The sequence below is a fragment of the Octopus bimaculoides genome, chromosome 1, assembly GCF_046866305.1.
Source record: "Octopus bimaculoides isolate indiv1 chromosome 1, ASM4686630v1, whole genome shotgun sequence".
NCBI classification, from domain to species: Eukaryota; Metazoa; Mollusca; class Cephalopoda; order Octopoda; family Octopodidae; genus Octopus; species Octopus bimaculoides.
The window spans coordinates 186,065,283-186,090,881 of NC_142928.1; the positions used below are offsets into that span (position 1 = coordinate 186,065,283).

The 25,599-nt window shown below is 39.0% G+C and overlaps 22 non-coding genes across 22 annotated transcripts; all 22 read left to right on the forward strand.

Annotated features, from left to right (window-relative positions):
* The first annotated feature begins 1,367 nt into the window (after positions 1 to 1,367).
* On the forward strand, positions 1,368 to 1,439 carry Trnah-gug (transfer RNA histidin (anticodon GUG)). Its single transcript has one exon. It is a non-coding gene; the product is annotated as a tRNA-His (tRNA).
* A 2,484-nt stretch (positions 1,440 to 3,923) lies between these two features.
* Trnah-gug (transfer RNA histidin (anticodon GUG)) lies at positions 3,924 to 3,995 on the forward strand. The gene has a single exon. It is a non-coding gene; the product is annotated as a tRNA-His (tRNA).
* An 835-nt stretch (positions 3,996 to 4,830) lies between these two features.
* On the forward strand, positions 4,831 to 4,902 carry Trnah-gug (transfer RNA histidin (anticodon GUG)). The gene has a single exon. It is a non-coding gene; the product is annotated as a tRNA-His (tRNA).
* A 1,829-nt stretch (positions 4,903 to 6,731) lies between these two features.
* On the forward strand, positions 6,732 to 6,803 carry Trnah-gug (transfer RNA histidin (anticodon GUG)). Its single transcript has one exon. It is a non-coding gene; the product is annotated as a tRNA-His (tRNA).
* Positions 6,804 to 7,725: 922 nt separating this feature from the next.
* Trnah-gug (transfer RNA histidin (anticodon GUG)) lies at positions 7,726 to 7,797 on the forward strand. The gene has a single exon. It is a non-coding gene; the product is annotated as a tRNA-His (tRNA).
* Positions 7,798 to 8,632: 835 nt separating this feature from the next.
* Positions 8,633 to 8,704, forward strand: Trnah-gug (transfer RNA histidin (anticodon GUG)). Its single transcript has one exon. It is a non-coding gene; the product is annotated as a tRNA-His (tRNA).
* Positions 8,705 to 9,617: 913 nt separating this feature from the next.
* On the forward strand, positions 9,618 to 9,689 carry Trnah-gug (transfer RNA histidin (anticodon GUG)). The gene has a single exon. It is a non-coding gene; the product is annotated as a tRNA-His (tRNA).
* Positions 9,690 to 10,524: 835 nt separating this feature from the next.
* Positions 10,525 to 10,596, forward strand: Trnah-gug (transfer RNA histidin (anticodon GUG)). The gene has a single exon. It is a non-coding gene; the product is annotated as a tRNA-His (tRNA).
* Positions 10,597 to 12,426: 1,830 nt separating this feature from the next.
* On the forward strand, positions 12,427 to 12,498 carry Trnah-gug (transfer RNA histidin (anticodon GUG)). Its single transcript has one exon. It is a non-coding gene; the product is annotated as a tRNA-His (tRNA).
* Positions 12,499 to 13,421: 923 nt separating this feature from the next.
* Trnah-gug (transfer RNA histidin (anticodon GUG)) lies at positions 13,422 to 13,493 on the forward strand. The gene has a single exon. It is a non-coding gene; the product is annotated as a tRNA-His (tRNA).
* An 851-nt stretch (positions 13,494 to 14,344) lies between these two features.
* Trnah-gug (transfer RNA histidin (anticodon GUG)) lies at positions 14,345 to 14,416 on the forward strand. Its single transcript has one exon. It is a non-coding gene; the product is annotated as a tRNA-His (tRNA).
* A 913-nt stretch (positions 14,417 to 15,329) lies between these two features.
* On the forward strand, positions 15,330 to 15,401 carry Trnah-gug (transfer RNA histidin (anticodon GUG)). The gene has a single exon. It is a non-coding gene; the product is annotated as a tRNA-His (tRNA).
* Positions 15,402 to 16,236: 835 nt separating this feature from the next.
* Trnah-gug (transfer RNA histidin (anticodon GUG)) lies at positions 16,237 to 16,308 on the forward strand. Its single transcript has one exon. It is a non-coding gene; the product is annotated as a tRNA-His (tRNA).
* A 913-nt stretch (positions 16,309 to 17,221) lies between these two features.
* Trnah-gug (transfer RNA histidin (anticodon GUG)) lies at positions 17,222 to 17,293 on the forward strand. Its single transcript has one exon. It is a non-coding gene; the product is annotated as a tRNA-His (tRNA).
* An 835-nt stretch (positions 17,294 to 18,128) lies between these two features.
* Positions 18,129 to 18,200, forward strand: Trnah-gug (transfer RNA histidin (anticodon GUG)). Its single transcript has one exon. It is a non-coding gene; the product is annotated as a tRNA-His (tRNA).
* A 923-nt stretch (positions 18,201 to 19,123) lies between these two features.
* On the forward strand, positions 19,124 to 19,195 carry Trnah-gug (transfer RNA histidin (anticodon GUG)). Its single transcript has one exon. It is a non-coding gene; the product is annotated as a tRNA-His (tRNA).
* An 851-nt stretch (positions 19,196 to 20,046) lies between these two features.
* On the forward strand, positions 20,047 to 20,118 carry Trnah-gug (transfer RNA histidin (anticodon GUG)). The gene has a single exon. It is a non-coding gene; the product is annotated as a tRNA-His (tRNA).
* Positions 20,119 to 21,031: 913 nt separating this feature from the next.
* Positions 21,032 to 21,103, forward strand: Trnah-gug (transfer RNA histidin (anticodon GUG)). The gene has a single exon. It is a non-coding gene; the product is annotated as a tRNA-His (tRNA).
* An 835-nt stretch (positions 21,104 to 21,938) lies between these two features.
* Positions 21,939 to 22,010, forward strand: Trnah-gug (transfer RNA histidin (anticodon GUG)). The gene has a single exon. It is a non-coding gene; the product is annotated as a tRNA-His (tRNA).
* Positions 22,011 to 22,923: 913 nt separating this feature from the next.
* On the forward strand, positions 22,924 to 22,995 carry Trnah-gug (transfer RNA histidin (anticodon GUG)). The gene has a single exon. It is a non-coding gene; the product is annotated as a tRNA-His (tRNA).
* An 835-nt stretch (positions 22,996 to 23,830) lies between these two features.
* Positions 23,831 to 23,902, forward strand: Trnah-gug (transfer RNA histidin (anticodon GUG)). The gene has a single exon. It is a non-coding gene; the product is annotated as a tRNA-His (tRNA).
* A 913-nt stretch (positions 23,903 to 24,815) lies between these two features.
* On the forward strand, positions 24,816 to 24,887 carry Trnah-gug (transfer RNA histidin (anticodon GUG)). The gene has a single exon. It is a non-coding gene; the product is annotated as a tRNA-His (tRNA).
* The last annotated feature ends 712 nt before the right edge of the window (positions 24,888 to 25,599 follow it).

Sequence of the window (25,599 nt, forward strand, 5' to 3'; positions counted from 1 at the left end):
GAAAAAAAATAAGTAGCAGTTGATCATTGGGGTTGGTGCAACTGACTTAGCCCCTTCCCCAAACCTGCTGCCCTTGTGCCAAAATTTGAAACCAATATTCTTCTTGGTGAATTGGCAGAATCGTTAGCTCGCGGGCAAAGTGCTTAGCAACATTTCGCCCTTCTTCCCATTTTGAGTTCAAATTTCGCTGAGGAATATTCTAATTTTCATCCTTTTGGGCATAAGTACCAGTTGAGCACTGGAGTTGATAGAATCGACTTACTCCCTCCCAGAGAAATTTCAGGCTTTGAGTCTTTCATAGAAAGGATTATCTTATTGCGTATTACAAATCCATAAAAAAACACTCACAGGAACATGCAGAAATAAATCTTTAGTTTAATATGGAATAATATATCCCTTTCCACTCTTAAAAAAACTCATTCCAGTGAGCAAACTATCGGATTATTATTTTCTTGCACCAAGAAATATCGCCGTTGTCTCATTCGTGTTTCAGAGTTTCCCAATATTCATTAGAGACAGTAAATTTTCTTGTAACAAGATCATGTCCAGAGCATGTCATAATATTCTACACGCAATTAAAACTGAGCTCTGACACGTCCAAAATACGATATTCAAGGAATTTTCAAAGATCTACTTTTCAGTTGCTTCTGTAGTTTGGAGAAGTGTTGCTTTGTTGAAAAATTACTTTGATTTTAAGCTAATTAGAAAATCTCTATAACTTATGAAAGCAGTAACTATACTGAGAAAAGCAATGTTTAATGCCACTTGAACATGGCTGTTCCGTAGGAAGCGACGTTACCGTTATTTTAAGCCGATGGGAACTTATCCTGCAGCTGGTTATTTGATGCAAGCTGCATCCGATATATATTGCAAGCAAGGGAGTGAACCCCTACCATGATACAGCCACAAGATCACCAGACCGCACGGTTACGACCTCTATGCGGCCATACTCTGTGATGGACTTACTTCCTTCCCTGAAGTTGCTGGCATTGTGCCAACATTTGAAAATAATATTTATATTTACATTACGTTTCCAATTACAACGCCATTCACTTTTCATAGTTTCTCAAAATTCATCAGAGATGGCAAAGTTCTTGTAACAAGTTCGTAGCAAATGCATGCGAAAATATTCTCTACGTGATTCAAACTTAAGCTCTGACTTTTTCAGAACACGATATTAACTGAATTTTTCACGAACTATTTTCATAATGATTTTACAGTATGAGCAGTAGAACAGCTTGGTTGAAAAAATGATTTTGTGTTTTTGTCCGAGAAATTGCATTGTTCATGCTGGGAAATAATCGTATTCTTTCACCAATACTCTAGATATAGATAACTGAAAACTTTAACCAATAGCTGGTCTCTTAGCCGTGATCGTCTAGTGGTTAGGACCCCACGTTGTGGCCGTGGTAACCCAGGTTCGAATCCTGGTCACGGCAGTGTCTGCTAGTTTGTTTTCATACATATTTTTCTCATTGTATTGATTTTTCTCAATAAAGTGCGATGTGATATGGCAGCGATATCTATTTAAGTTATTTGTATTACTTTTATATATAATTTTAGATTCGGAAGTTCTTCTGCTCGCGAGCATCGCTCTGCTTTTGCATGCGCCTGGTGTTGAAATTAGAGGGAGTTATCCCAAAGGAACAGTCATGTTTTGGTGGCTATAAACGTTACTTTGATTTTCTTATTTCCAGGAAACTGTCTTGACGCTCGGAAGTAATTTTATTCCAATCGGTGTTTAATATTACTCTTGAGAACTAGAAGAATCGTGAGCATGCGCAGCAAAATGATCAGCAGCATTTCGCCTGTCTTCCCATTTTGAGTTTAAATTTCCCCAAGCACTATTTTACTTTTCCTCTTTTTGGGGGTCAATAATATAAGTACCAGTTGAGCAATGGAATTGATATAATCGACGTGCTCCATCCCAGAAAAATTTCAGGCCTTGTGCCTAACATAGAAAGGATTATCTTATTAAATATTACAAATCCACGAAAAAAACCAAAAAAAACCTAAGAAGATGCAGAAGTAAATCTATATATTTATTGTCCAGGAAACTACTTTTTCAACGCTCGGAAGCAATTATATTCTATAACCAATATTCTAGATTTACATAACTTAAGACACCGGGCAGCAAGTGGTCTAGTTACCACGATCGTCTAGTGGTTAGAGCTCTACGTTGTGGCCGTGGTAACTCAGGTTCGAGTCCTGGTCAGAGCAAGAAGGTTAATTATTGTTCTTCGTACATTTTTCTTTTTGTTTCGTATTTTATTGATGTTCTTGATATACTGCAATGCGATATCGCAGCTGTATCTCTTCCTGTTTTCTGTATTACTTTTATATACAATTTTATATTTCAAAGTTTTCTAGTGTTTGTCGTTGCAAGCTGGCAGAATTGTTCGCAATTGCAGGAAACGGCTAAGCGACATATCGTAGGTCTTTCGCGTACTGCATTCAAATTCTGCCGAGGTCGAATTTCATTATTCCTACTTTAGAAGGTCAATAAAATAATTACCAGTTAAGCAGTGGGGTTAATGCAATCGACTTATGTCCTTCCACAAAATTGCTGGCATTGTGCCAACATTTGAATATAATATTTATATCTACATTACGTTTTCATCAATTACAACGACATTTACTTTTCATAGTTTCCCAAAATTCATCAGAGATGGCAAGTTTCTTGTAACAAGTTCGTATCGAATGCATGCTAAAATATTCTCCACGTGATTGAGCTCTGACTTTTCCAGAACACGATATCAACTGAGTTTTTCACGAACTATTTTCAAGATGTTTTTACAGTATGAACAGGACAGCTTCGTTGAAAAAAATAATTTTGTGTTTTGACCGAGAAATTGATTTATTCACGCTGGGAAATAATCGTATTCTACGGCCAGTATTCTAGATAGAGATAATTCGAAAGCTGCGCCACTAGCTAGAATCTTAGCCGTGATCGTCTACTGGTTAGAACCACCACGTTGTGGCCGTGGTAACCCAGGCTCGAGTCCTGATCCGGCAGTATCAGCTAGTCTATTTTCTTAAATATTTTATTGATTTTCTTAATAAAGTGCGATGTGATATGGCAGCGATATCTGTTTAAGTTATTTGTATTACTTTTATATATAATTTTAGATTCGGAAGTTTTGCTAGTCGCGAGCATGCCTCTGCTTTTGCATTGTGGGGCGGAATATTGCTTTGTCGATAAATTACCTTGTTTTTGTTTCCTATAGAAAATTGTTCCTTCACGCTGGGAATTAAACGTATCTCTAATAATGTTAGGTATTCCAATGCAGTAATTGACTGTTCACGCCCTGTAAACAAACTAAGGGCTGAAGAGGAAAAAGCAACCCAAACTGGGATTCCACCTCGTCTATAATTCATAACTGTTGAAATCCACTCGGTGAGGGATCTCTAATCAGTTCTGTGGTACCATTACAAAAGATCAAATTTTGATTCATCCATTCTAGAGGACTTTCTGAAGCAGTCTGAACAATCGTTACCATACTTGGCCAAAACAGTGCAACAGATGCTTAATATTTTTCTAGGTGAACAAGTTCCGCCGAGGCCCACTTTGCCTTTTATGTTTTTGTGACCGAAAAAAAAACAAGTATCAGTCGATCACTGGGGTCGATGTAATCGAGTTAGTCCTTTCCCTGACCCTTCTGCGTTTGTGTCATAATTTGAAACCAATATTTTTCTTGGTGAACTGGCAAAATCGTTAGCACGCCGGGCAAAATATTTGTATGACATTTACGGACTATTTTCAGGATGTTTTTATAGTGTGAGCAAGAGAACAGCTTCTTTGAAAACATGATTTTGTGTTTTGTCCGAGAAATTGATTTGTTCAGGCTGGGAAATAATCGTATTCTACCGCCATTATTCTAGATTGAGATTATTGGAACACAGAGGAAGCAGCTGGTCTCTCAGCCGTGATCGTCTAGTGGTTAGGACCCCACGTTGTGGCCGTGGTATCCCAGGTTCGAATCCTGGTCACGGCAGTATCAGCTAGTTTATTTTCATACATATTTTTCTCATTTTATTTATTTTCTCAATAAAGTGCCATGTGATATGCGCTACGTTCTGACCGTGGTAACCCAGTTTCGAATCTTGGTCACGGCAGAGCGGTTAACTATTGTATCTCTTACATTTTTCTTTTTGTTTCGTATTTTATTGATGCTCTTGATATACTGCAATGCGATATCGCAGCTATATCTCTTCCTGTTTTCTGTATTACTTTTATATACAATCCTATATTTCAAATTTTTCTAGTGTTTGTCGTTGCAAGCTAGCAGAATTGTTCGCAATTGCAGCAAACGGCTAAGCGGCATATCGCAGGTCTTCCGCGTAGTGCGTTCAAATTCTGCCGAGGTCGACTTTCTTTATTCCTACTTTCAGGGTCGATAAAATAAGTAGCAGTTAAGGAGTGGGGTCAATGCAATCGACTTACGTCCTTCCCCGAAACTGCTGGCATTGTGCCAACATTTGAAAATAATATTTATATCTACATTACGTTTCCATCAATTACAACGCCATTCACTTTTCATAGTTTCCCAAAATTCATCAGAGATGGCAAGATTCTTGTAACAAGATCGTAGCAAATGCATACGAAAATATTCTCTACGTGATTCAAACTTGAGCTCTGACTTGTCCAGAACGCGATATTCACTGAGTTTTTCAAGAACTATTTTCAAGATGTTTTTACAGCTTCGTTGAAGAAATGATTTTGCGTGTTCTCCGAGAAATTGATTTGTTCACGCTCGGAAATATTCGTATTCTACCGCCAGTATTCTAGATAGAGATAATTGGAAAGCTAAGTCGGCAGCTGGTCTCTTAGCCGTGATCGTCTAGTGGTTAGGACCCCACGTTGTGGCCGTGGTAACCCAGGTTCGAATCCTGGTCACGGCAGATCGACTACTTTAATTTTCATAAAATGTTTTCTCATTTTATTGATTTTCTTACTAAGATGTGATGTGATATGGCAGCGATATCTGTTTAAGTTATTAGTATTACTTTTATATATAATTTTAGATTCGGAAGCTTTACTAGTCGCGAGCATGGCTCTGCTTTTTTTTTGCATTGTGGGGCGGAATATTGCATTGTCGATAAATGACCTTATTTTCGTTTCCTATAGAAAATGGTTTCTTCACGCTGGGAATTAAACGTATCTCTAACAATGTTAGGTATTCCAATGCGGTAATTGACTGTTCACGCCCAGTAAGCAAACTAACGGCTGAAGAGGAAAAAGCAACCCAAACTGGGATTCCACCTCGTCTATAATTCATAACTGTTGAAATCCATTCGGTGAGGGATCTCTTATCAGTTCTGTGGTACCATTACAAAAGATCAACTTTTGATTCATCCTTTCTAGAGGACTTTCTGAAGCAGTCTGAACAATCGTTACCATACTTGGCCAAAACAGTGCAACAGATGCTTAATATTTTTCTAGGTGAACAAGTTCCGCCAAGGACCACTTTGTCTTTTATGTTTTTGTGACCGAAAAAAAAACAAGTATCAGTCGATCACTGGGGTCGATGTAATCGAGTTAGTCCTTTCCCTGACCCTTCTGCGTTTGTGTCATAATTTGAAACCAATATTTTTCTTGGTGAACTGGCAAAATCGTTAGCACGCCGGGCAAAATATTTGTATGACATTTACGGACTATTTTCAGGATGTTTTTATAGTGTGAGCAAGAGAACAGCTTCTTTGAAAACATGATTTTGTGTTTTGTCCGAGAAATTGATTTGTTCAGGCTGGGAAATAATCGTATTCTACCGCCATTATTCTAGATTGAGATTATTGGAACGCTGAGGAAGCAGCTGGTCTCTCAGCCGTAATCGTCTAGTGGTTAGGACCCCACGTTGTGGCCGTGGTAACCCAGGTTCGAATCCTGGTCACGGCAGTATCAGCTAGTTTATTTTCATACATATTTTTCTCATTTTATTTATTTTCTCAATAAAGTGCCATGTGATATGCGCTACGTTCTGGCCGTGGTAACCCAGTTTCGAATCTTGGTCACGGCAGAGCGGTTAACTATTGTATCTCTTACATTTTTCTTTTTGTTTCGTATTTTATTGATGCTCTTGATATACTGCAATGCGATATCGCAGCTATATCTCTTCCTGTTTTCTGTATTACTTTTATATACAATTCTATATTTCAAATTTTTCTAGTGTTTGTCGTTGCAAGCTAGCAGAATTGTTCGCAATTGCAGCAAACGGCTAAGCGGCATATCGCAGGTCTTCCGCGTAGTGCGTTCAAATTCTGCCGAGGTCGACTTTCTTTATTCCTACTTTCAGGGTCGATAAAATAAGTAGCAGTTAAGGAGTGGGGTCAATGCAATCGACTTACGTCCTTCCCCGAAACTGCTGGCATTGTGCCAACATTTGAAAATAATATTTATATCTACATTACGTTTCCATCAATTACAACGCCATTCACTTTTCATAGTTTCCCAAAATTCATCAGAGACGGCAAGATTCTTGTAACAAGATCGTAGCAAATGCATACGAAAATATTCTCTACGTGATTCAAACTTGAGCTCTGACTTGTCCAGAACGCGATATTCACTGAGTTTTTCAAGAACTATTTTCAAGATGTTTTTACAGCTTCGTTGAAGAAATGATTTTGCGTGTTCTCCGAGAAATTGATTTGTTCACGCTCGGAAATATTCGTATTCTACCGCCAGTATTCTAGATAGAGATAATTGGAAAGCTAAGTCGGCAGCTGGTCTCTTAGCCGTGATCGTCTAGTGGTTAGGACCCCACGTTGTGGCCGTGGTAACCCAGGTTCGAATCCTGGTCACGGCAGATCGGCTACTCTAATTTTCATAAAATGTTTTCTCATTTTATTGATTTTCTTACTAAAATGTGATGTGATATGGCAGCGATATCTGTTTAAGTTATTAGTATTACTTTTATATATAATTTTAGATTCGGAAGCTTTACTAGTCGCGAGCATGGCTCTGCTTTTTTTTTGCATTGTGGGGCGGAATATTGCATTGTCGATAAATGACCTTATTTTCGTTTCCTATAGAAAATGGTTTCTTCACGCTGGGAATTAAACGTATCTCTAACAATGTTAGGTATTCCAATGCGGTAATTGACTGTTCACGCCCAGTAAGCAAACTAACGGCTGAAGAGGAAAAAGCAACCCAAACTGGGATTCCACCTCGTCTATAATTCATAACTGTTGAAATCCACTCGGTGAGGGATCTCTTATCAGTTCTGTGGTACCATTACAAAAGATCAAATTTTGATTCATCCATTCTAGAGGACTTTCTGAAGCAGTCTGAACAATCGTTACCATACTTGGCCAAAACAGTGCAACAGATGCTTAATATTTTTCTAGGTGAACAAGTTCCGCCGAGGCCCACTTTGCCTTTTATGTTTTTGTGACCGAAAATAAAACAAGTATCAGTCGATCACTGGGGTCGATGTAATCGAGTTAGTCCTTTCCCTGACCCTTCTGCGTTTGTGTCATAATTTGAAACCAATATTTTTCTTGGTGAATTGGCAAAATCGTTAGCACGCCGGGCAAAATATTTGTATGACATTTACGGACTATTTTCAGGATGTTTTTATAGTGTGAGCAAGAGAACAGCTTCTTTGAAAACATGATTTTGTGTTTTGTCCGAGAAATTGATTTGTTCAGGCTGGGAAATAATCGTATTCTACCGCCATTATTCTAGATTGAGATTATTGGAACGCTGAGAAAGCAGCTGGTCTCTCAGCCGTGATCGTCTAGTGGTTAGGACCCCACGTTGTGGCCGTGGTAACCCAGGTTCGAATCCTGGTCACGGCAGTATCAGCTAGTTTATTTTCATACATATTTTTCTCATTTTATTTATTTTCTCAATAAAGTGCCATGTGATATGCGCTACGTTCTGGCCGTGGTAACCCAGTTTCGAATCTTGGTCACGGCAGAGCGGTTAACTATTGTATCTCTTACATTTTTCTTTTTGTTTCGTATTTTATTGATGCTCTTGATATACTGCAATGCGATATCGCAGCTATATCTCTTCCTGTTTTCTGTATTACTTTTATATACAATTCTATATTTCAAATTTTTCTAGTGTTTGTCGTTGCAAGCTAGCAGAATTGTTCGCAATTGCAGCAAACGGCTAAGCGGCATATCGCAGGTCTTCCGCGTAGTGCGTTCAAATTCTGCCGAGGTCGACTTTCTTTATTCCTACTTTCAGGGTCGATAAAATAAGTAGCAGTTAAGGAGTGGGGTCAATGCAATCGACTTACGTCCTTCCCCGAAACTGCTGGCATTGTGCCAACATTTGAAAATAATATTTATATCTACATTACGTTTCCATCAATTACAACGCCATTCACTTTTCATAGTTTCCCAAAATTCATCAGAGACGGCAAGATTCTTGTAACAAGATCGTAGCAAATGCATACGAAAATATTCTCTACGTGATTCAAACTTGAGCTCTGACTTGTCCAGAACGCGATATTCACTGAGTTTTTCAAGAACTATTTTCAAGATGTTTTTACAGCTTCGTTGAAGAAATGATTTTGCGTGTTCTCCGAGAAATTGATTTGTTCACGCTCGGAAATATTCGTATTCTACCGCCAGTATTCTAGATAGAGATAATTGGAAAGCTAAGTCGGCAGCTGGTCTCTTAGCCGTGATCGTCTAGTGGTTAGGACCCCACGTTGTGGCCGTGGTAACCCAGGTTCGAATCCTGGTCACGGCAGATCGGCTACTCTAATTTTCATAAAATGTTTTCTCATTTTATTGATTTTCTTACTAAAATGTGATGTGATATGGCAGCGATATCTGTTTAAGTTATTAGTATTACTTTTATATATAATTTTAGATTCGGAAGCTTTACTAGTCGCGAGCATGGCTCTGCTTTTTTTTTGCATTGTGGGGCGGAATATTGCATTGTCGATAAATGACCTTATTTTCGTTTCCTATAGAAAATGGTTTCTTCACGCTGGGAATTAAACGTATCTCTAACAATGTTAGGTATTCCAATGCGTGTTCACGCCCAGTAAGCAAACTAACGGCTGAAGAGGAAAAAGCAACCCAAACTGGGATTCCACCTCGTCTATAATTCATAACTGTTGAAATCCACTCGGTGAGGGATCTCTTATCATTTCTGTGGTACCATTACAAAAGATCAAATTTTGATTCATCCATTCTAGAGGACTTTCTGAAGCAGTCTGAACAATCGTTACCATACTTGGCCAAAACAGTGCAACAGATGCTTAATATTTTTCTAGGTGAACAAGTTCCGCCGAGGCCCACTTTGCCTTTTATGTTTTTGTGACCGAAAAAAAAACAAGTATCAGTCGATCACTGGGGTCGATGTAATCGAGTTAGTCTTTTCCCTGACCCTTCTGCGTTTGTGTCATAATTTGAAACCAATATTTTTCTTGGTGAACTGGCAAAATCTTTAGCACGCCGGGCAAAATATTTGTATGACATTTACGGACTATTTTCAGGATGTTTTTATAGTGTGAGCAAGAGAACAGCTTCTTTGAAAACATGATTTTGTGTTTTGTCCGAGAAATTGATTTGTTCAGGCTGGGAAATAATCGTATTCTACCGCCATTATTCTAGATAGAGATTATTGGAACGCTGAGAAAGCAGCTGGTCTCTCAGCCGTGATCGTCTAGTGGTTAGGACCCCACGTTGTGGCCGTGGTAACCCAGGTTCGAATCCTGGTCACGGCAGTATCAGCTAGTTTATTTTCATACATATTTTTCTCATTTTATTTATTTTCTCAATAAAGTGCCATGTGATATGCGCTACGTTCTGGCCGTGGTAACCCAGTTTCGAATCTTGGTCACAGCAGAGCGGTTAACTATTGTATCTCTTACATTTTTCTTTTTGTTTCGTATTTTATTGATGCTCTTGATATACTGCAATGCGATATCGCAGCTATATCTCTTCCTGTTTTCTGTATTACTTTTATATACAATTCTATATTTCAAATTTTTCTAGTGTTTGTCGTTGCAAGCTAGCAGAATTGTTCGCAATTGCAGCAAACGGCTAAGCGGCATATCGCAGGTCTTCCACGTAGTGCGTTCAAATTCTGCCGAGGTTGACTTTCTTTATTCCTACTTTCAGGGTCGATAAAATAAGTAGCAGTTAAGGAGTGGGGTCAATGCAATCGACTTACGTCCTTCCCCGAAACTGCTGGCATTGTGCCAACATTTGAAAATAATATTTATATCTACATTACGTTTCCATCAATTACAACGCCATTCACTTTTCATAGTTTCCCAAAATTCATCAGAGACGGCAAGATTCTTGTAACAAGATCGTAGCAAATGCATACGAAAATATTCTCTACGTGATTCAAACTTGAACTCTGACTTGTCCAGAACGCGATATTCACTGAGTTTTTCAAGAACTATTTTCAAGATGTTTTTACAGCTTCGTTGAAGAAATGATTTTGCGTGTTCTCCGAGAAATTGATTTGTTCACGCTCGGAAATAGTCGTATTCTACCGCCAGTATTCTAGATAGAGATAATTGGAAAGCTAAGTCGGCAGCTGGTCTCTTAGCCGTGATCGTCTAGTGGTTAGGACCCCACGTTGTGGCCGTGGTAACCCAGGTTCGAATTCTGGTCACGGCAGATCGGCTACTTTAATTTTCATAAAATGTTTTCTCATTTTATTGATTTTCTTACTAAAATGTGATGTGATATGGCAGCGATATCTGTTTAAGTTATTAGTATTACTTTTATATATAATTTTAGATTCGGAAGCTTTACTAGTCGCGAGCATGGCTCTGCTTTTTTTTTGCATTGTGGGGCGGAATATTGCATTGTCGATAAATGACCTTATTTTCGTTTCCTATAGAAAATGGTTTCTTCACACTGGGAATTAAACGTATCTCTAACAATGTTAGGTATTCCAATGCGGTAATTGACTGTTCACGTCCAGTAAGCAAACTAACGGCTGAAGAGGAAAAAGCAACCCAAACTGGGATTCCACCTCGTCTATAATTCATAACTGTTGAAATCCACTCGGTGAGGGATCTCTTATCAGTTCTGTGGTACCATTACAAAAGATCAAATTTTGATTCATCCATTCTAGAGGACTTTCTGAAGCAGTCTGAACAATCGTTACCATACTTGGCCAAAACAGTGCAACAGATGCTTAATATTTTTCTAGGTGAACAAGTTCCGCCGAGGCCCACTTTGCCTTTTATGTTTTTGTGACCGAAAAAAAAAACAAGTATCAGTCGATCACTGGGGTCGATGTAATCGAGTTAGTCCTTTCCCTGACCCTTCTGCGTTTGTGTCATAATTTGAAACCAATATTTTTCTTGGTGAACTGGCAAAATCGTTAGCACGCCGGGCAAAATATTTGTATGACATTTTCGGACTATTTTCAGGATGTTTTTATAGTGTGAGCAAGAGAACAGCTTCTTTGAAAACATGATTTTGTGTTTTGTCCGAGAAATTGATTTGTTCAGGCTGGGAAATAATCGTATTCTACCGCCATTATTCTAGATTGAGATTATTGGAACGCTGAGGAAGTAGCTGGTCTCTCAGCCGTGATCGTCTAGTGGTTAGGACCCAACGTTGTGGCCGTGGTAACCCAGGTTCGAATCCTGGTCACGGCAGTATCAGCTAGTTTATTTTCATACATATTTTTCTCATTTTATTTATTTTCTCAATAAAGTGCCATGTGATATGCGCTACGTTCTGGCCGTGGTAACCCAGTTTCGAATCTTGGTCACGGCAGAGCGGTTAACTATTGTATCTCTTACATTTTTCTTTTTGTTTCGTATTTTATTGATGCTCTTGATATACTGCAATGCGATATCGCAGCTATATCTCTTCCTGTTTTCTGTATTACTTTTATATACAATTCTATATTTCAAATTTTTCTAGTGTTTGTCGTTGCAAGCTAGCAGAATTGTTCGCAATTGCAGCAAACGGCTAAGCGGCATATCGCAGGTCTTCCGCGTAGTGCGTTCAAATTCTGCCGAGGTCGACTTTCTTTATTCCTACTTTCAGGGTCGATAAAATAAGTAGCAGTTAAGGAGTGGGGTCAATGCAATCGACTTACGTCCTTCCCCGAAACTGCTGGCATTGTGCCAACATTTGAAAATAATATTTATATCTACATTACGTTTCCATCAATTACAACGCCATTCACTTTTCATAGTTTCCCAAAATTCATCAGAGACGGCAAGATTCTTGTAACAAGATCGTAGCAAATGCATACGAAAATATTCTCTACGTGATTCAAACTTGAGCTCTGACTTGTCCAGAACGCGATATTCACTGAGTTTTTCAAGAACTATTTTCAAGATGTTTTTACAGCTTCGTTGAAGAAATGATTTTGCGTGTTCTCCGAGAAATTGATTTGTTCACGCTCGGAAATATTCGTATTCTACCGCCAGTATTCTAGATAGAGATAATTGGAAAGCTAAGTCGGCAGCTGGTCTCTTAGCCGTGATCGTCTAGTGGTTAGGACCCCACGTTGTGGCCGTGGTAACCCAGGTTCGAATCCTGGTCACGGCAGATCGGCTACTTTAATTTTCATAAAATGTTTTCTCATTTTATTGATTTTCTTACTAAAATGTGATGTGATATGGCAGCGATATCTGTTTAAGTTATTAGTATTACTTTTATATATAATTTTAGATTCGGAAGCTTTACTAGTCGCGAGCATGGCTCTGCGTTTTTTTTGCATTGTGGGGCGGAATATTGCATTGTCGATAAATGACCTTATTTTCGTTTCCTATAGAAAATGGTTTCTTCACGCTGGGAATTAAACGTATCTCTAACAATGTTAGGTATTCCAATGCGGTAATTGACTGTTCACGCCCAGTAAGCAAACTAACGGCTGAAGAGGAAAAAGCAACCCAAACTGGGATTCCACCTCGTCTATAATTCATAACTGTTGAAATCCACTCGGTGAGGGATCTCTTATCAGTTTTGTGGTACCATTACAAAAGATCAAATTTTGATTCATCCATTCTAGAGGACTTTCTGAAGCAGTCTGAACAATCGTTACCATACTTGGCCAAAACAGTGCAACAGATGCTTAATATTTTTCTAGGTGAACAAGTTCCGCCGAGGCCCACTTTGCCTTTTATGTTTTTGTGACCGAAAAAAGAAAATTGTATCAGTCGATCACTGGGGTCGATGTAATCGAGTTAGTCCTTTCCCGGACCCTTCTGCGTTTGTGTCATAATTTGAAACCAATATTTTTCTTGGTGAACTGGCAAAATCGTTAGCACGCCGGGCAAAATATTTGTATGACATTTACGGACTATTTTCAGGATGTTTTTATAGTGTGAGCAAGAGAACAGCTTCTTTGAAAACATGATTATGTGTTTTGACCGAGAAATTGATTTGTTCAGGCTCGGATATAATCGTATTCTACCGCCATTATTCTAGATAGAGATTATTGGAACGCTGAGTAAGCAGCTGGTCTTTCAGCCGTGATCGTCTAGTGGTTAGGACCCCATGTTGTGGCCGTGGTAACCCAGGTTCGAATCCGGGTCACGGCAGTATCAGCTTGTTTATTTTCATACATATTTTTCTCATTTTATTTATTTTCTCAATAAAGTGCCATGTGATATGCACTACGTTCTGGCCGTGGTAACCCAGTTTCGAATCTTGGTCACGGCAGAGCGGTTAACTATTGTATCTCTTACATTTTTCTTTTTGTTTCGTATTTTATTGATGCTCTTGATATACTGCAATGCGATATCGCAGCTATATCTCTTCCTGTTTTCTGTATTACTTTTATATACAGTTCTATATTTCAAATTTTTCTAGTGTTTGTCGTTGCAAGCTGGCAGAATTGTTCGCAATTGCAGAAAACGGCTAAGCGGCATATCGCAGGTCTTCCGCGTAGTGCGTTCAAATTCTGCCGAGGTCGACTTTCTTTATTCCTACTTTCAGGGTCGATAAAATAAGTAGCAGTTAAGGAGTGGGGTCAATGCAATCGACTTACGTCCTTCCCCGAAACTGCTGGCATTGTGCCAACATTTGAAAATAATATTTATATCTACATTACGTTTCCATCAATTACAACGCCATTCACTTTTCATAGTTTCTCAAAATTCATCAGAGATAGCAAGTTTCTTGTAACAGGATCGTAGCAAATGCATGCGAAAATATTCTCTACGTGATTCAAACTTGAGCTCTGACTTGTCCAGAACACGATATCAACTGAGTTTTTCACGAACTATTTTCGAGATGTTTTTGCAGTATGAGCAGGAGAACAGCTTCGTTGAAAAAATTATTTTGTTTTTGTCCGAGAAATTGATTTGTTCACGCTTTGAAATAATCGTGTTCTACCGCCAGTATTCTACATAGAGATAATTGGAAAGCTGATTCAAGAGCTGGTCTCTCAGCCGTGATCGTCTAGTGGTTAGGACCCCACGCTGTGGCCGTGGTAACCCAGGTTCGAATCCTGGTCACGGCAGATCGGCTACTTTAATTTTCATAAAATGTTTTCTCATTTTATTGATTTTCTTAATAAAATGTGATGTGATATGGCAGCGATATCTGTTTAAGTTATTAGTATTACTTTTATATATAATTTTAGATTCGGAAGCTTTACTAGTCGCGAGCATGGCTCTGCTTTTTTTTTGCATTGTGGGGCGGAATATTGCATTGTCGATAAATGACCTTATTTTCGTTTCCTATAGAAAATGGTTTCTTCACGCTGGGAATTAAACGTATCTCTAACAATGTTAGGTATTCCAATGCGTGTTCACGCCCAGTAAGCAAACTAACGGCTGAAGAGGAAAAAGCAACCCAAACTGGGATTCCACCTCGTCTATAATTCATAACTGTTGAAATCCACTCGGTGAGGGATCTCTTATCAGTTCTGTGGTACCATTACAAAAGATCAAATTTTGATTCATCCATTCTAGAGGACTTTCTGAAGCAGTCTGAACAATCGTTACCATACTTGGCCAAAACAGTGCAACAGATGCTTAATATTTTTCTAGGTGAACAAGTTCCGCCGAGGCCCACTTTGCCTTTTATGTTTTTGTGACCGAAAAAAAAACAAGTATCAGTCGATCACTGGGGTCGATGTAATCGAGTTAGTCCTTTCCCTGACCCTTCTGCGTTTGTGTCATAATTTGAAACCAATATTTTTCTTGGTGAATTGGCAAAATCGTTAGCACGCCGGGCAAAATATTTGTATGACATTTACGGACTATTTTCAGGATGTTTTTATAGTGTGAGCAAGAGAACAGCTTCTTTGAAAACATGATTTTGTGTTTTGTCCGAGAAATTGATTTGTTCAGGCTGGGAAATAATCGTATTCTACCGCCATTATTCTAGATTGAGATTATTGGAACGCTGAGGAAGCAGCTGGTCTCTCAGCCGTGATCGTCTAGTGGTTAGGACCCCACGTTGTGGCCGTGGTAACCCAGGTTCGAATCCTGGTCACGGCAGTATCAGCTAGTTTATTTTCATACATATTTTTCTCATTTTATTTATTTTCTCAATAAAGAGCCATGTGATATGCGCTACGTTCTGGCCGTGGTAACCCAGTTTCGAATCTTGGTCACGGCAGAGCGGTTAACTATTGTATCTCTTACATTTTTCTTTTTGTTTCGTATTTTATTGATGCTCTTGATATACTGCAATGCGATATCGCAGCTATATCTCTTCCTGTTTTCTGTATTACTTTTATATACAATTCTATATTTCAAATTTTTCTAGTGTTTGTCGTTGCAAGCTAGCAGAATTGTTCGCAATTGCAGCAAACGGCTAAGCGGCATATCGCAGGTCTTCCGCGTAGTGCGTTCAAATTCTGCCGAGGTCGACTTTCTTTATTCCTACTTTCAGGGTCGATAAAATAAGTAGCAGTTAAGGAGTGGGGTCAATGCAATCGACTTACGTCCTTCCCCGAAACTGCTGGCATTGTGCCAACATTTGAAAATAATATTTATATCTACATTACGTTTCCATCAATTACAACGCCATTCACTTTTCATAGTTTCCCAAAATTCATCAGAGACGGCAAGATTCTTGTAACAAGATCGTAGCAAATGCATACGAAAATATTCTCTACGTGATTCAAACTTGAGCTCTGACTTGTCCAGAACGCGATATTCACTGAGTTTTTCAAGAACTACTTTCAAGATGTTTTTACAGCTTCGTTGAAGAAATGATTTTGCGTGTTCTCCGAGAAATTGATTTGTTCACGCTCGGAAATATTCGTATTCTACAGCCAGTATTCTAGATAGAGATAATTGGAAATCTAAGTCGGCAGCTGGTCTCTTAGCCGTGATCGTCTAGTGGTTAGGACCCCACGTTGTGGCCGTGGTAACCCAGGTTCGAATCCTGGTCACGGCAGATCGGCTACTTTAATTTTCATAAAATGTTTTCTCATTTTATTGATTTTCTTACTAAAATGTGATGTGATATGGCAGCGATATCTGTTTAAGTTATTAGTATTACTTTTATATATAATTTTAGATTCGGAAGCTTTACTAGTCGCGAGCATGGCTCTGCTTTTTTTTTGCATTGTGGGGCGGAATATTGCATTGTCGATAAATGACCTTATTTTCGTTTCCTATAGAAAATGGTTTCTTCACGCTGGGAATTAAACGTATCTCTAACAATGTTAGGTATTCCAATGCGTGTTCACGCCCAGTAAGCAAACTAACGGCTGAAGAGGAAAAAGCAACCCAAACTGGGATTCCACCTCGTCTATAATTCATAACTGTTGAAATCCACTCGGTGAGGGATCTCTTATCAGTTCTGTGGTACCATTACAAAAGATCAAATTTTGATTCATCCATTCTAGAGGACTTTCTGAAGCAGTCTGAACAATCGTTACCATACTTGGCCAAAACAGTGCAACAGATGCTTAATATTTTTCTAGGTGAACAAGTTCCGCCGAGGCCCACTTTGCCTTTTATGTTTTTGTGACCGAAAAAAAAACAAGTATCAGTCGATCACTGGGGTCGATGTAATCGAGTTAGTCCTTTCCCTGACCCTTCTGCGTTTGTGTCATAATTTGAAACCAATATTTTTCTTGGTGAATTGGCAAAATCGTTAGCACGCCGGGCAAAATATTTGTATGACATTTACGGACTATTTTCAGGATGTTTTTATAGTGTGAGCAAGAGAACAGCTTCTTTGAAAACATGATTTTGTGTTTTGTCCGAGAAATTGATTTGTTCAGGCTGGGAAATAATCGTATTCTACCGCCATTATTCTAGATTGAGATTATTGGAACGCTGAGGAAGCAGCTGGTCTCTCAGCCGTGATCGTCTAGTGGTTAGGACCCCACGTTGTGGCCGTGGTAACCCAGGTTCGAATCCTGGTCACGGCAGTATCAGCTAGTTTATTTTCATACATATTTTTCTCATTTTATTTATTTTCTCAATAAAGTGCCATGTGATATGCGCTACGTTCTGGCCGTGGTAACCCAGTTTCGAATCTTGGTCACGGCAGAGCGGTTAACTATTGTATCTCTTACATTTTTCTTTTTGTTTCGTATTTTATTGATGCTCTTGATATACTGCAATGCGATATCGCAGCTATATCTCTTCCTGTTTTCTGTATTACTTTTATATACAATTCTATATTTCAAATTTTTCTAGTGTTTGTCGTTGCAAGCTAGCAGAATTGTTCGCAATTGCAGCAAACGGCTAAGCGGCATATCGCAGGTCTTCCGCGTAGTGCGTTCAAATTCTGCCGAGGTCGACTTTCTTTATTCCTACTTTCAGGGTCGATAAAATAAGTAGCAGTTAAGGAGTGGGGTCAATGCAATCGACTTACGTCCTTCCCCGAAACTGCTGGCATTGTGCCAACATTTGAAAATAATATTTATATCTACATTACGTTTCCATCAATTACAACGCCATTCACTTTTCATAGTTTCCCAAAATTCATCAGAGACGGCAAGATTCTTGTAACAAGATCGTAGCAAATGCATACGAAAATATTCTCTACGTGATTCAAACTTGAGCTCTGACTTGTCCAGAACGCGATATTCACTGAGTTTTTCAAGAACTATTTTCAAGATGTTTTTACAGCTTCGTTGAAGAAATGATTTTGCGTGTTCTCCGAGAAATTGATTTGTTCACGCTCGGAAATATTCGTATTCTACCGCCAGTATTCTAGATAGAGATAATTGGAAAGCTAAGTCGGCAGCTGGTCTCTTAGCCGTGATCGTCTAGTGGTTAGGACCCCACGTTGTGGCCGTGGTAACCCAGGTTCGAATCCTGGTCACGGCAGATCGGCTACTTTAATTTTCATAAAATGTTTTCTCATTTTATTGATTTTCTTAATAAAATGTGATGTGATATGGCAGCGATATCTGTTTAAGTTATTAGTATTACTTTTATATATAATTTTAGATTCGGAAGCTTTACTAGTCGCGAGCATGGCTCTGCGTTTTTTTTGCATTGTGGGGCGGAATATTGCATTGTCGATAAATGACCTTATTTTCGTTTCCTATAGAAAATGGTTTCTTCACGCTGGGAATTAAACGTATCTCTAACAATGTTAGGTATTCCAATGCGGTAATTGACTGTTCACGCCCAGTAAGCAAACTAACGGCTGAAGAGGAAAAAGCAACCCAAACTGGGATTCCACCTCGTCTATAATTCATAACTGTTGAAATCCACTCGGTGAGGGATCTCTTATCAGTTTTGTGGTACCATTACAAAAGATCAAATTTTGATTCATCCATTCTAGAGGACTTTCTGAAGCAGTCTGAACAATCGTTACCATACTTGGCCAAAACAGTGCAACAGATGCTTAATATTTTTCTAGGTGAACAAGTTCCGCCGAGGCCCACTTTGCCTTTTATGTTTTTGTGACCGAAAAAAGAAAATTGTATCAGTCGATCACTGGGGTCGATGTAATCGAGTTAGTCCTTTCCCGGACCCTTCTGCGTTTGTGTCATAATTTGAAACCAATATTTTTCTTGGTGAACTGGCAAAATCGTTAGCACGCCGGGCAAAATATTTGTATGACATTTACGGACTATTTTCAGGATGTTTTTATAGTGTGAGCAAGAGAACAGCTTCTTTGAAAACATGATTATGTGTTTTGACCGAGAAATTGATTTGTTCAGGCTCGGATATAATCGTATTCTACCGCCATTATTCTAGATAGAGATTATTGGAACGCTGAGTAAGCAGCTGGTCTTTCAGCCGTGATCGTCTAGTGGTTAGGACCCCATGTTGTGGCCGTGGTAACCCAGGTTCGAATCCGGGTCACGGCAGTATCAGCTTGTTTATTTTCATACATATTTTTCTCATTTTATTTATTTTCTCAATAAAGTGCCATGTGATATGCACTACGTTCTGGCCGTGGTAACCCAGTTTCGAATCTTGGTCACGGCAGAGCGGTTAACTATTGTATCTCTTACATTTTTCTTTTTGTTTCGTATTTTATTGATGCTCTTGATATACTGCAATGCGATATCGCAGCTATATCTCTTCCTGTTTTCTGTATTACTTTTATATACAGTTCTATATTTCAAATTTTTCTAGTGTTTGTCGTTGCAAGCTGGCAGAATTGTTCGCAATTGCAGAAAACGGCTAAGCGGCATATCGCAGGTCTTCCGCGTACTGCGTTCAAATTCTGCCGAGGTCGACTTTCTTTATTCCTACTTTCAGGGTCGATAAAATAAGTAGCAGTTAAGGAGTGGGGTCAATGCAATCGACTTACGTCCTTCCCCGAAACTGCTGGCATTGTGCCAACATTTGAAAATAATATTTATATCTACATTACGTTTCCATCAATTACAACGCCATTCACTTTTCATAGTTTCTCAAAATTCATCAGAGATAGCAAGTTTCTTGTAACAGGATCGTAGCAAATGCATGCGAAAATATTCTCTACGTGATTCAAACTTGAGCTCTGACTTGTCCAGAACACGATATCAACTGAGTTTTTCACGAACTATTTTCGAGATGTTTTTGCAGTATGAGCAGGAGAACAGCTTCGTTGAAAAAATTATTTTGTTTTTGTCCGAGAAATTGATTTGTTCACGCTTGGAAATAATCGTGTTCTACCGCCAGTATTCTACATAGAGATAATTGGAAAGCTGATTCAAGAGCTGGTCTCTCAGCCGTGATCGTCTAGTGGTTAGGACCCCACGCTGTGGCCGTGGTAACCCAGGTTCGAATCCTGGTCACGGCAGATCGGCTACTTTAATTTTCATAAAATGTTTTCTCATTTTATTGATTTTCTTAATAAAATGTGATGTGATATGGCAGCGATATCTGTTTAAGTTATTAGTATTACTTTTATATATAATTTTAGATTCGGAAGCTTTACTAGTCGCGAGCATGGCTCTGCTTTTTTTTTGCATTGTGGGGCGGAATATTGCATTGTCGATAAATGACCTTATTTTCGTTTCCTATAGAAAATGGTTTCTTCACGCTGGGAATTAAACGTATCTCTAACAATGTTAGGTATTCCAATGCGTGTTCACGCCCAGTAAGCAAACTAACGGCTGAAGAGGAAAAAGCAACCCAAACTGGGATTCCACCTCGTCTATAATTCATAACTGTTGAAATCCACTCGGTGAGGGATCTCTTATCAGTTCTGTGGTACCATTACAAAAGATCAAATTTTGATTCATCCATTCTAGAGGACTTTCTGAAGCAGTCTGAACAATCGTTACCATACTTGGCCAAAACAGTGCAACAGATGCTTAATATTTTTCTAGGTGAACAAGTTCCGCCGAGGCCCACTTTGCCTTTTATGTTTTTGTGACCGAAAAAAAAACAAGTATCAGTCGATCACTGGGGTCGATGTAATCGAGTTAGTCCTTTCCCTGACCCTTCTGCGTTTGTGTCATAATTTGAAACCAATATTTTTCTTGGTGAATTGGCAAAATCGTTAGCACGCCGGGCAAAATATTTGTATGACATTTACGGACTATTTTCAGGATGTTTTTATAGTGTGAGCAAGAGAACAGCTTCTTTGAAAACATGATTTTGTGTTTTGTCCGAGAAATTGATTTGTTCAGGCTGGGAAATAATCGTATTCTACCGCCATTATTCTAGATTGAGATTATTGGAACGCTGAGGAAGCAGCTGGTCTCTCAGCCGTGATCGTCTAGTGGTTAGGACCCCACGTTGTGGCCGTGGTAACCCAGGTTCGAATCCTGGTCACGGCAGTATCAGCTAGTTTATTTTCATACATATTTTTCTCATTTTATTTATTTTCTCAATAAAGAGCCATGTGATATGCGCTACGTTCTGGCCGTGGTAACCCAGTTTCGAATCTTGGTCACGGCAGAGCGGTTAACTATTGTATCTCTTACATTTTTCTTTTTGTTTCGTATTTTATTGATGCTCTTGATATACTGCAATGCGATATCGCAGCTATATCTCTTCCTGTTTTCTGTATTACTTTTATATACAATTCTATATTTCAAATTTTTCTAGTGTTTGTCGTTGCAAGCTAGCAGAATTGTTCGCAATTGCAGCAAACGGCTAAGCGGCATATCGCAGGTCTTCCGCGTAGTGCGTTCAAATTCTGCCGAGGTCGACTTTCTTTATTCCTACTTTCAGGGTCGATAAAATAAGTAGCAGTTAAGGAGTGGGGTCAATGCAATCGACTTACGTCCTTCCCCGAAACTGCTGGCATTGTGCCAACATTTGAAAATAATATTTATATCTACATTACGTTTCCATCAATTACAACGCCATTCACTTTTCATAGTTTCCCAAAATTCATCAGAGACGGCAAGATTCTTGTAACAAGATCGTAGCAAATGCATACGAAAATATTCTCTACGTGATTCAAACTTGAGCTCTGACTTGTCCAGAACGCGATATTCACTGAGTTTTTCAAGAACTACTTTCAAGATGTTTTTACAGCTTCGTTGAAGAAATGATTTTGCGTGTTCTCCGAGAAATTGATTTGTTCACGCTCGGAAATATTCGTATTCTACAGCCAGTATTCTAGATAGAGATAATTGGAAATCTAAGTCGGCAGCTGGTCTCTTAGCCGTGATCGTCTAGTGGTTAGGACCCCACGTTGTGGCCGTGGTAACCCAGGTTCGAATCCTGGTCACGGCAGATCGGCTACTTTAATTTTCATAAAATGTTTTCTCATTTTATTGATTTTCTTACTAAAATGTGATGTGATATGGCAGCGATATCTGTTTAAGTTATTAGTATTACTTTTATATATAATTTTAGATTCGGAAGCTTTACTAGTCGCGAGCATGGCTCTGCTTTTTTTTTGCATTGTGGGGCGGAATATTGCATTGTCGATAAATGACCTTATTTTCGTTTCCTATAGAAAATGGTTTCTTCACGCTGGGAATTAAACGTATCTCTAACAATGTTAGGTATTCCAATGCGTGTTCACGCCCAGTAAGCAAACTAACGGCTGAAGAGGAAAAAGCAACCCAAACTGGGATTCCACCTCGTCTATAATTCATAACTGTTGAAATCCACTCGGTGAGGGATCTCTTATCAGTTCTGTGGTACCATTACAAAAGATCAAATTTTGATTCATCCATTCTAGAGGACTTTCTGAAGCAGTCTGAACAATCGTTACCATACTTGGCCAAAACAGTGCAACAGATGCTTAATATTTTTCTAGGTGAACAAGTTCCGCCGAGGCCCACTTTGCCTTTTATGTTTTTGTGACCGAAAAAAAAACAAGTATCAGTCGATCACTGGGGTCGATGTAATCGAGTTAGTCCTTTCCCTGACCCTTCTGCGTTTGTGTCATAATTTGAAACCAATATTTTTCTTGGTGAATTGGCAAAATCGTTAGCACGCCGGGCAAAATATTTGTATGACATTTACGGACTATTTTCAGGATGTTTTTATAGTGTGAGCAAGAGAACAGCTTCTTTGAAAACATGATTTTGTGTTTTGTCCGAGAAATTGATTTGTTCAGGCTGGGAAATAATCGTATTCTACCGCCATTATTCTAGATTGAGATTATTGGAACGCTGAGGAAGCAGCTGGTCTCTCAGCCGTGATCGTCTAGTGGTTAGGACCCCACGTTGTGGCCGTGGTAACCCAGGTTCGAATCCTGGTCACGGCAGTATCAGCTAGTTTATTTTCATACATATTTTTCTCATTTTATTTATTTTCTCAATAAAGTGCCATGTGATATGCGCTACGTTCTGGCCGTGGTAACCCAGTTTCGAATCTTGGTCACGGCAGAGCGGTTAACTATTGTATCTCTTACATTTTTCTTTTTGTTTCGTATTTTATTGATGCTCTTGATATACTGCAATGCGATATCGCAGCTATATCTCTTCCTGTTTTCTGTATTACTTTTATATACAATTCTATATTTCAAATTTTTCTAGTGTTTGTCGTTGCAAGCTAGCAGAATTGTTCGCAATTGCAGCAAACGGCTAAGCGGCATATCGCAGGTCTTCCGCGTAGTGCGTTCAAATTCTGCCGAGGTCGACTTTCTTTATTCCTACTTTCAGGGTCGATAAAATAAGTAGCAGTTAAGGAGTGGGGTCAATGCAATCGACTTACGTCCTTCCCCGAAACTGCTGGCATTGTGCCAACATTTGAAAATAATATTTATATCTACATTACGTTTCCATCAATTACAACTCCATTCACTTTTCATAGTTTCCCAAAATTCATCAGAGACGGCAAGATTCTTGTAACAAGATCGTAGCAAATGCATACGAAAATATTCTCTACGTGATTCAAACTTGAGCTCTGACTTGTCCAGAACGCGATATTCACTGAGTTTTTCAAGAACTACTTTCAAGATGTTTTTACAGCTTCGTTGAAGAAATGATTTTGCGTGTTCTCCGAGAAATTGATTTGTTCACGCTCGGAAATATTCGTATTCTACAGCCAGTATTCTAGATAGAGATAATTGGAAAGCTAAGTCGGCAGCTGGTCTCTTAGCCGTGATCGTCTAGTGGTTAGGACCCCACGTTGTGGCCGTGGTAACCCAGGTTCGAATCCTGGTCACGGCAGATCGGCTACTTTAATTTTCATAAAATGTTTTCTCATTTTATTGATTTTCTTACTAAAATGTGATGTGATATGGCAGCGATATCTGTTTAAGTTATTAGTATTACTTTTATATATAATTTTAGATTCGGAAGCTTTACTAGTCGCGAGCATGGCTCTGCTTTTTTTTTGCATTGTGGGGCGGAATATTGCATTGTCGATAAATGACCTTATTTTCGTTTCCTATAGAAAATGGTTTCTTCACGCTGGGAATTAAACGTATCTCTAACAATGTTAGGTATTCCAATGCGTGTTCACGCCCAGTAAGCAAACTAACGGCTGAAGAGGAAAAAGCAACCCAAACTGGGATTCCACCTCGTCTATAATTCATAACTGTTGAAATCCACTCGGTGAGGGATCTCTTATCAGTTCTGTGGTACCATTACAAAAGATCAAATTTTGATTCATCCATTCTAGAGGACTTTCTGAAGCAGTCTGAACAATCGTTACCATACTTGGCCAAAACAGTGCAACAGATGCTTAATATTTTTCTAGGTGAACAAGTTCCGCCGAGGCCCACTTTGCCTTTTATGTTTTTGTGACCGAAAAAAAAACAAGTATCAGTCGATCACTGGGGTCGATGTAATCGAGTTAGTCCTTTCCCTGACCCTTCTGCGTTTGTGTCATAATTTGAAACCAATATTTTTCTTGGTGAATTGGCAAAATCGTTAGCACGCCGGGCAAAATATTTGTATGACATTTACGGACTATTTTCAGGATGTTTTTATAGTGTGAGCAAGAGAACAGCTTCTTTGAAAACATGATTTTGTGTTTTGTCCGAGAAATTGATTTGTTCAGGCTGGGAAATAATCGTATTCTACCGCCATTATTCTAGATTGAGATTATTGGAACGCTGAGGAAGCAGCTGGTCTCTCAGCCGTGATCGTCTAGTGGTTAGGACCCCACGTTGTGGCCGTGGTAACCCAGGTTCGAATCCTGGTCACGGCAGTATCAGCTAGTTTATTTTCATACATATTTTTCTCATTTTATTTATTTTCTCAATAAAGTGCCATGTGATATGCGCTACGTTCTGGCCGTGGTAACCCAGTTTCGAATCTTGGTCACGGCAGAGCGGTTAACTATTGTATCTCTTACATTTTTCTTTTTGTTTCGTATTTTATTGATGCTCTTGATATACTGCAATGCGATATCGCAGCTATATCTCTTCCTGTTTTCTGTATTACTTTTATATACAATTCTATATTTCAAATTTTTCTAGTGTTTGTCGTTGCAAGCTAGCAGAATTGTTCGCAATTGCAGCAAACGGCTAAGCGGCATATCGCAGGTCTTCCGCGTAGTGCGTTCAAATTCTGCCGAGGTCGACTTTCTTTATTCCTACTTTCAGGGTCGATAAAATAAGTAGCAGTTAAGGAGTGGGGTCAATGCAATCGACTTACGTCCTTCCCCGAAACTGCTGGCATTGTGCCAACATTTGAAAATGATATTTATATCTACATTACGTTTCCATCAATTACAACGCCATTCACTTTTCATAGTTTCCCAAAATTCATCAGAGACGGCAAGATTCTTGTAACAAGATCGTAGCAAATGCATACGAAAATATTCTCTACGTGATTCAAACTTGAGCTCTGACTTGTCCAGAACGCGATATTCACTGAGTTTTTCAAGAACTATTTTCAAGATGTTTTTACAGCTTCGT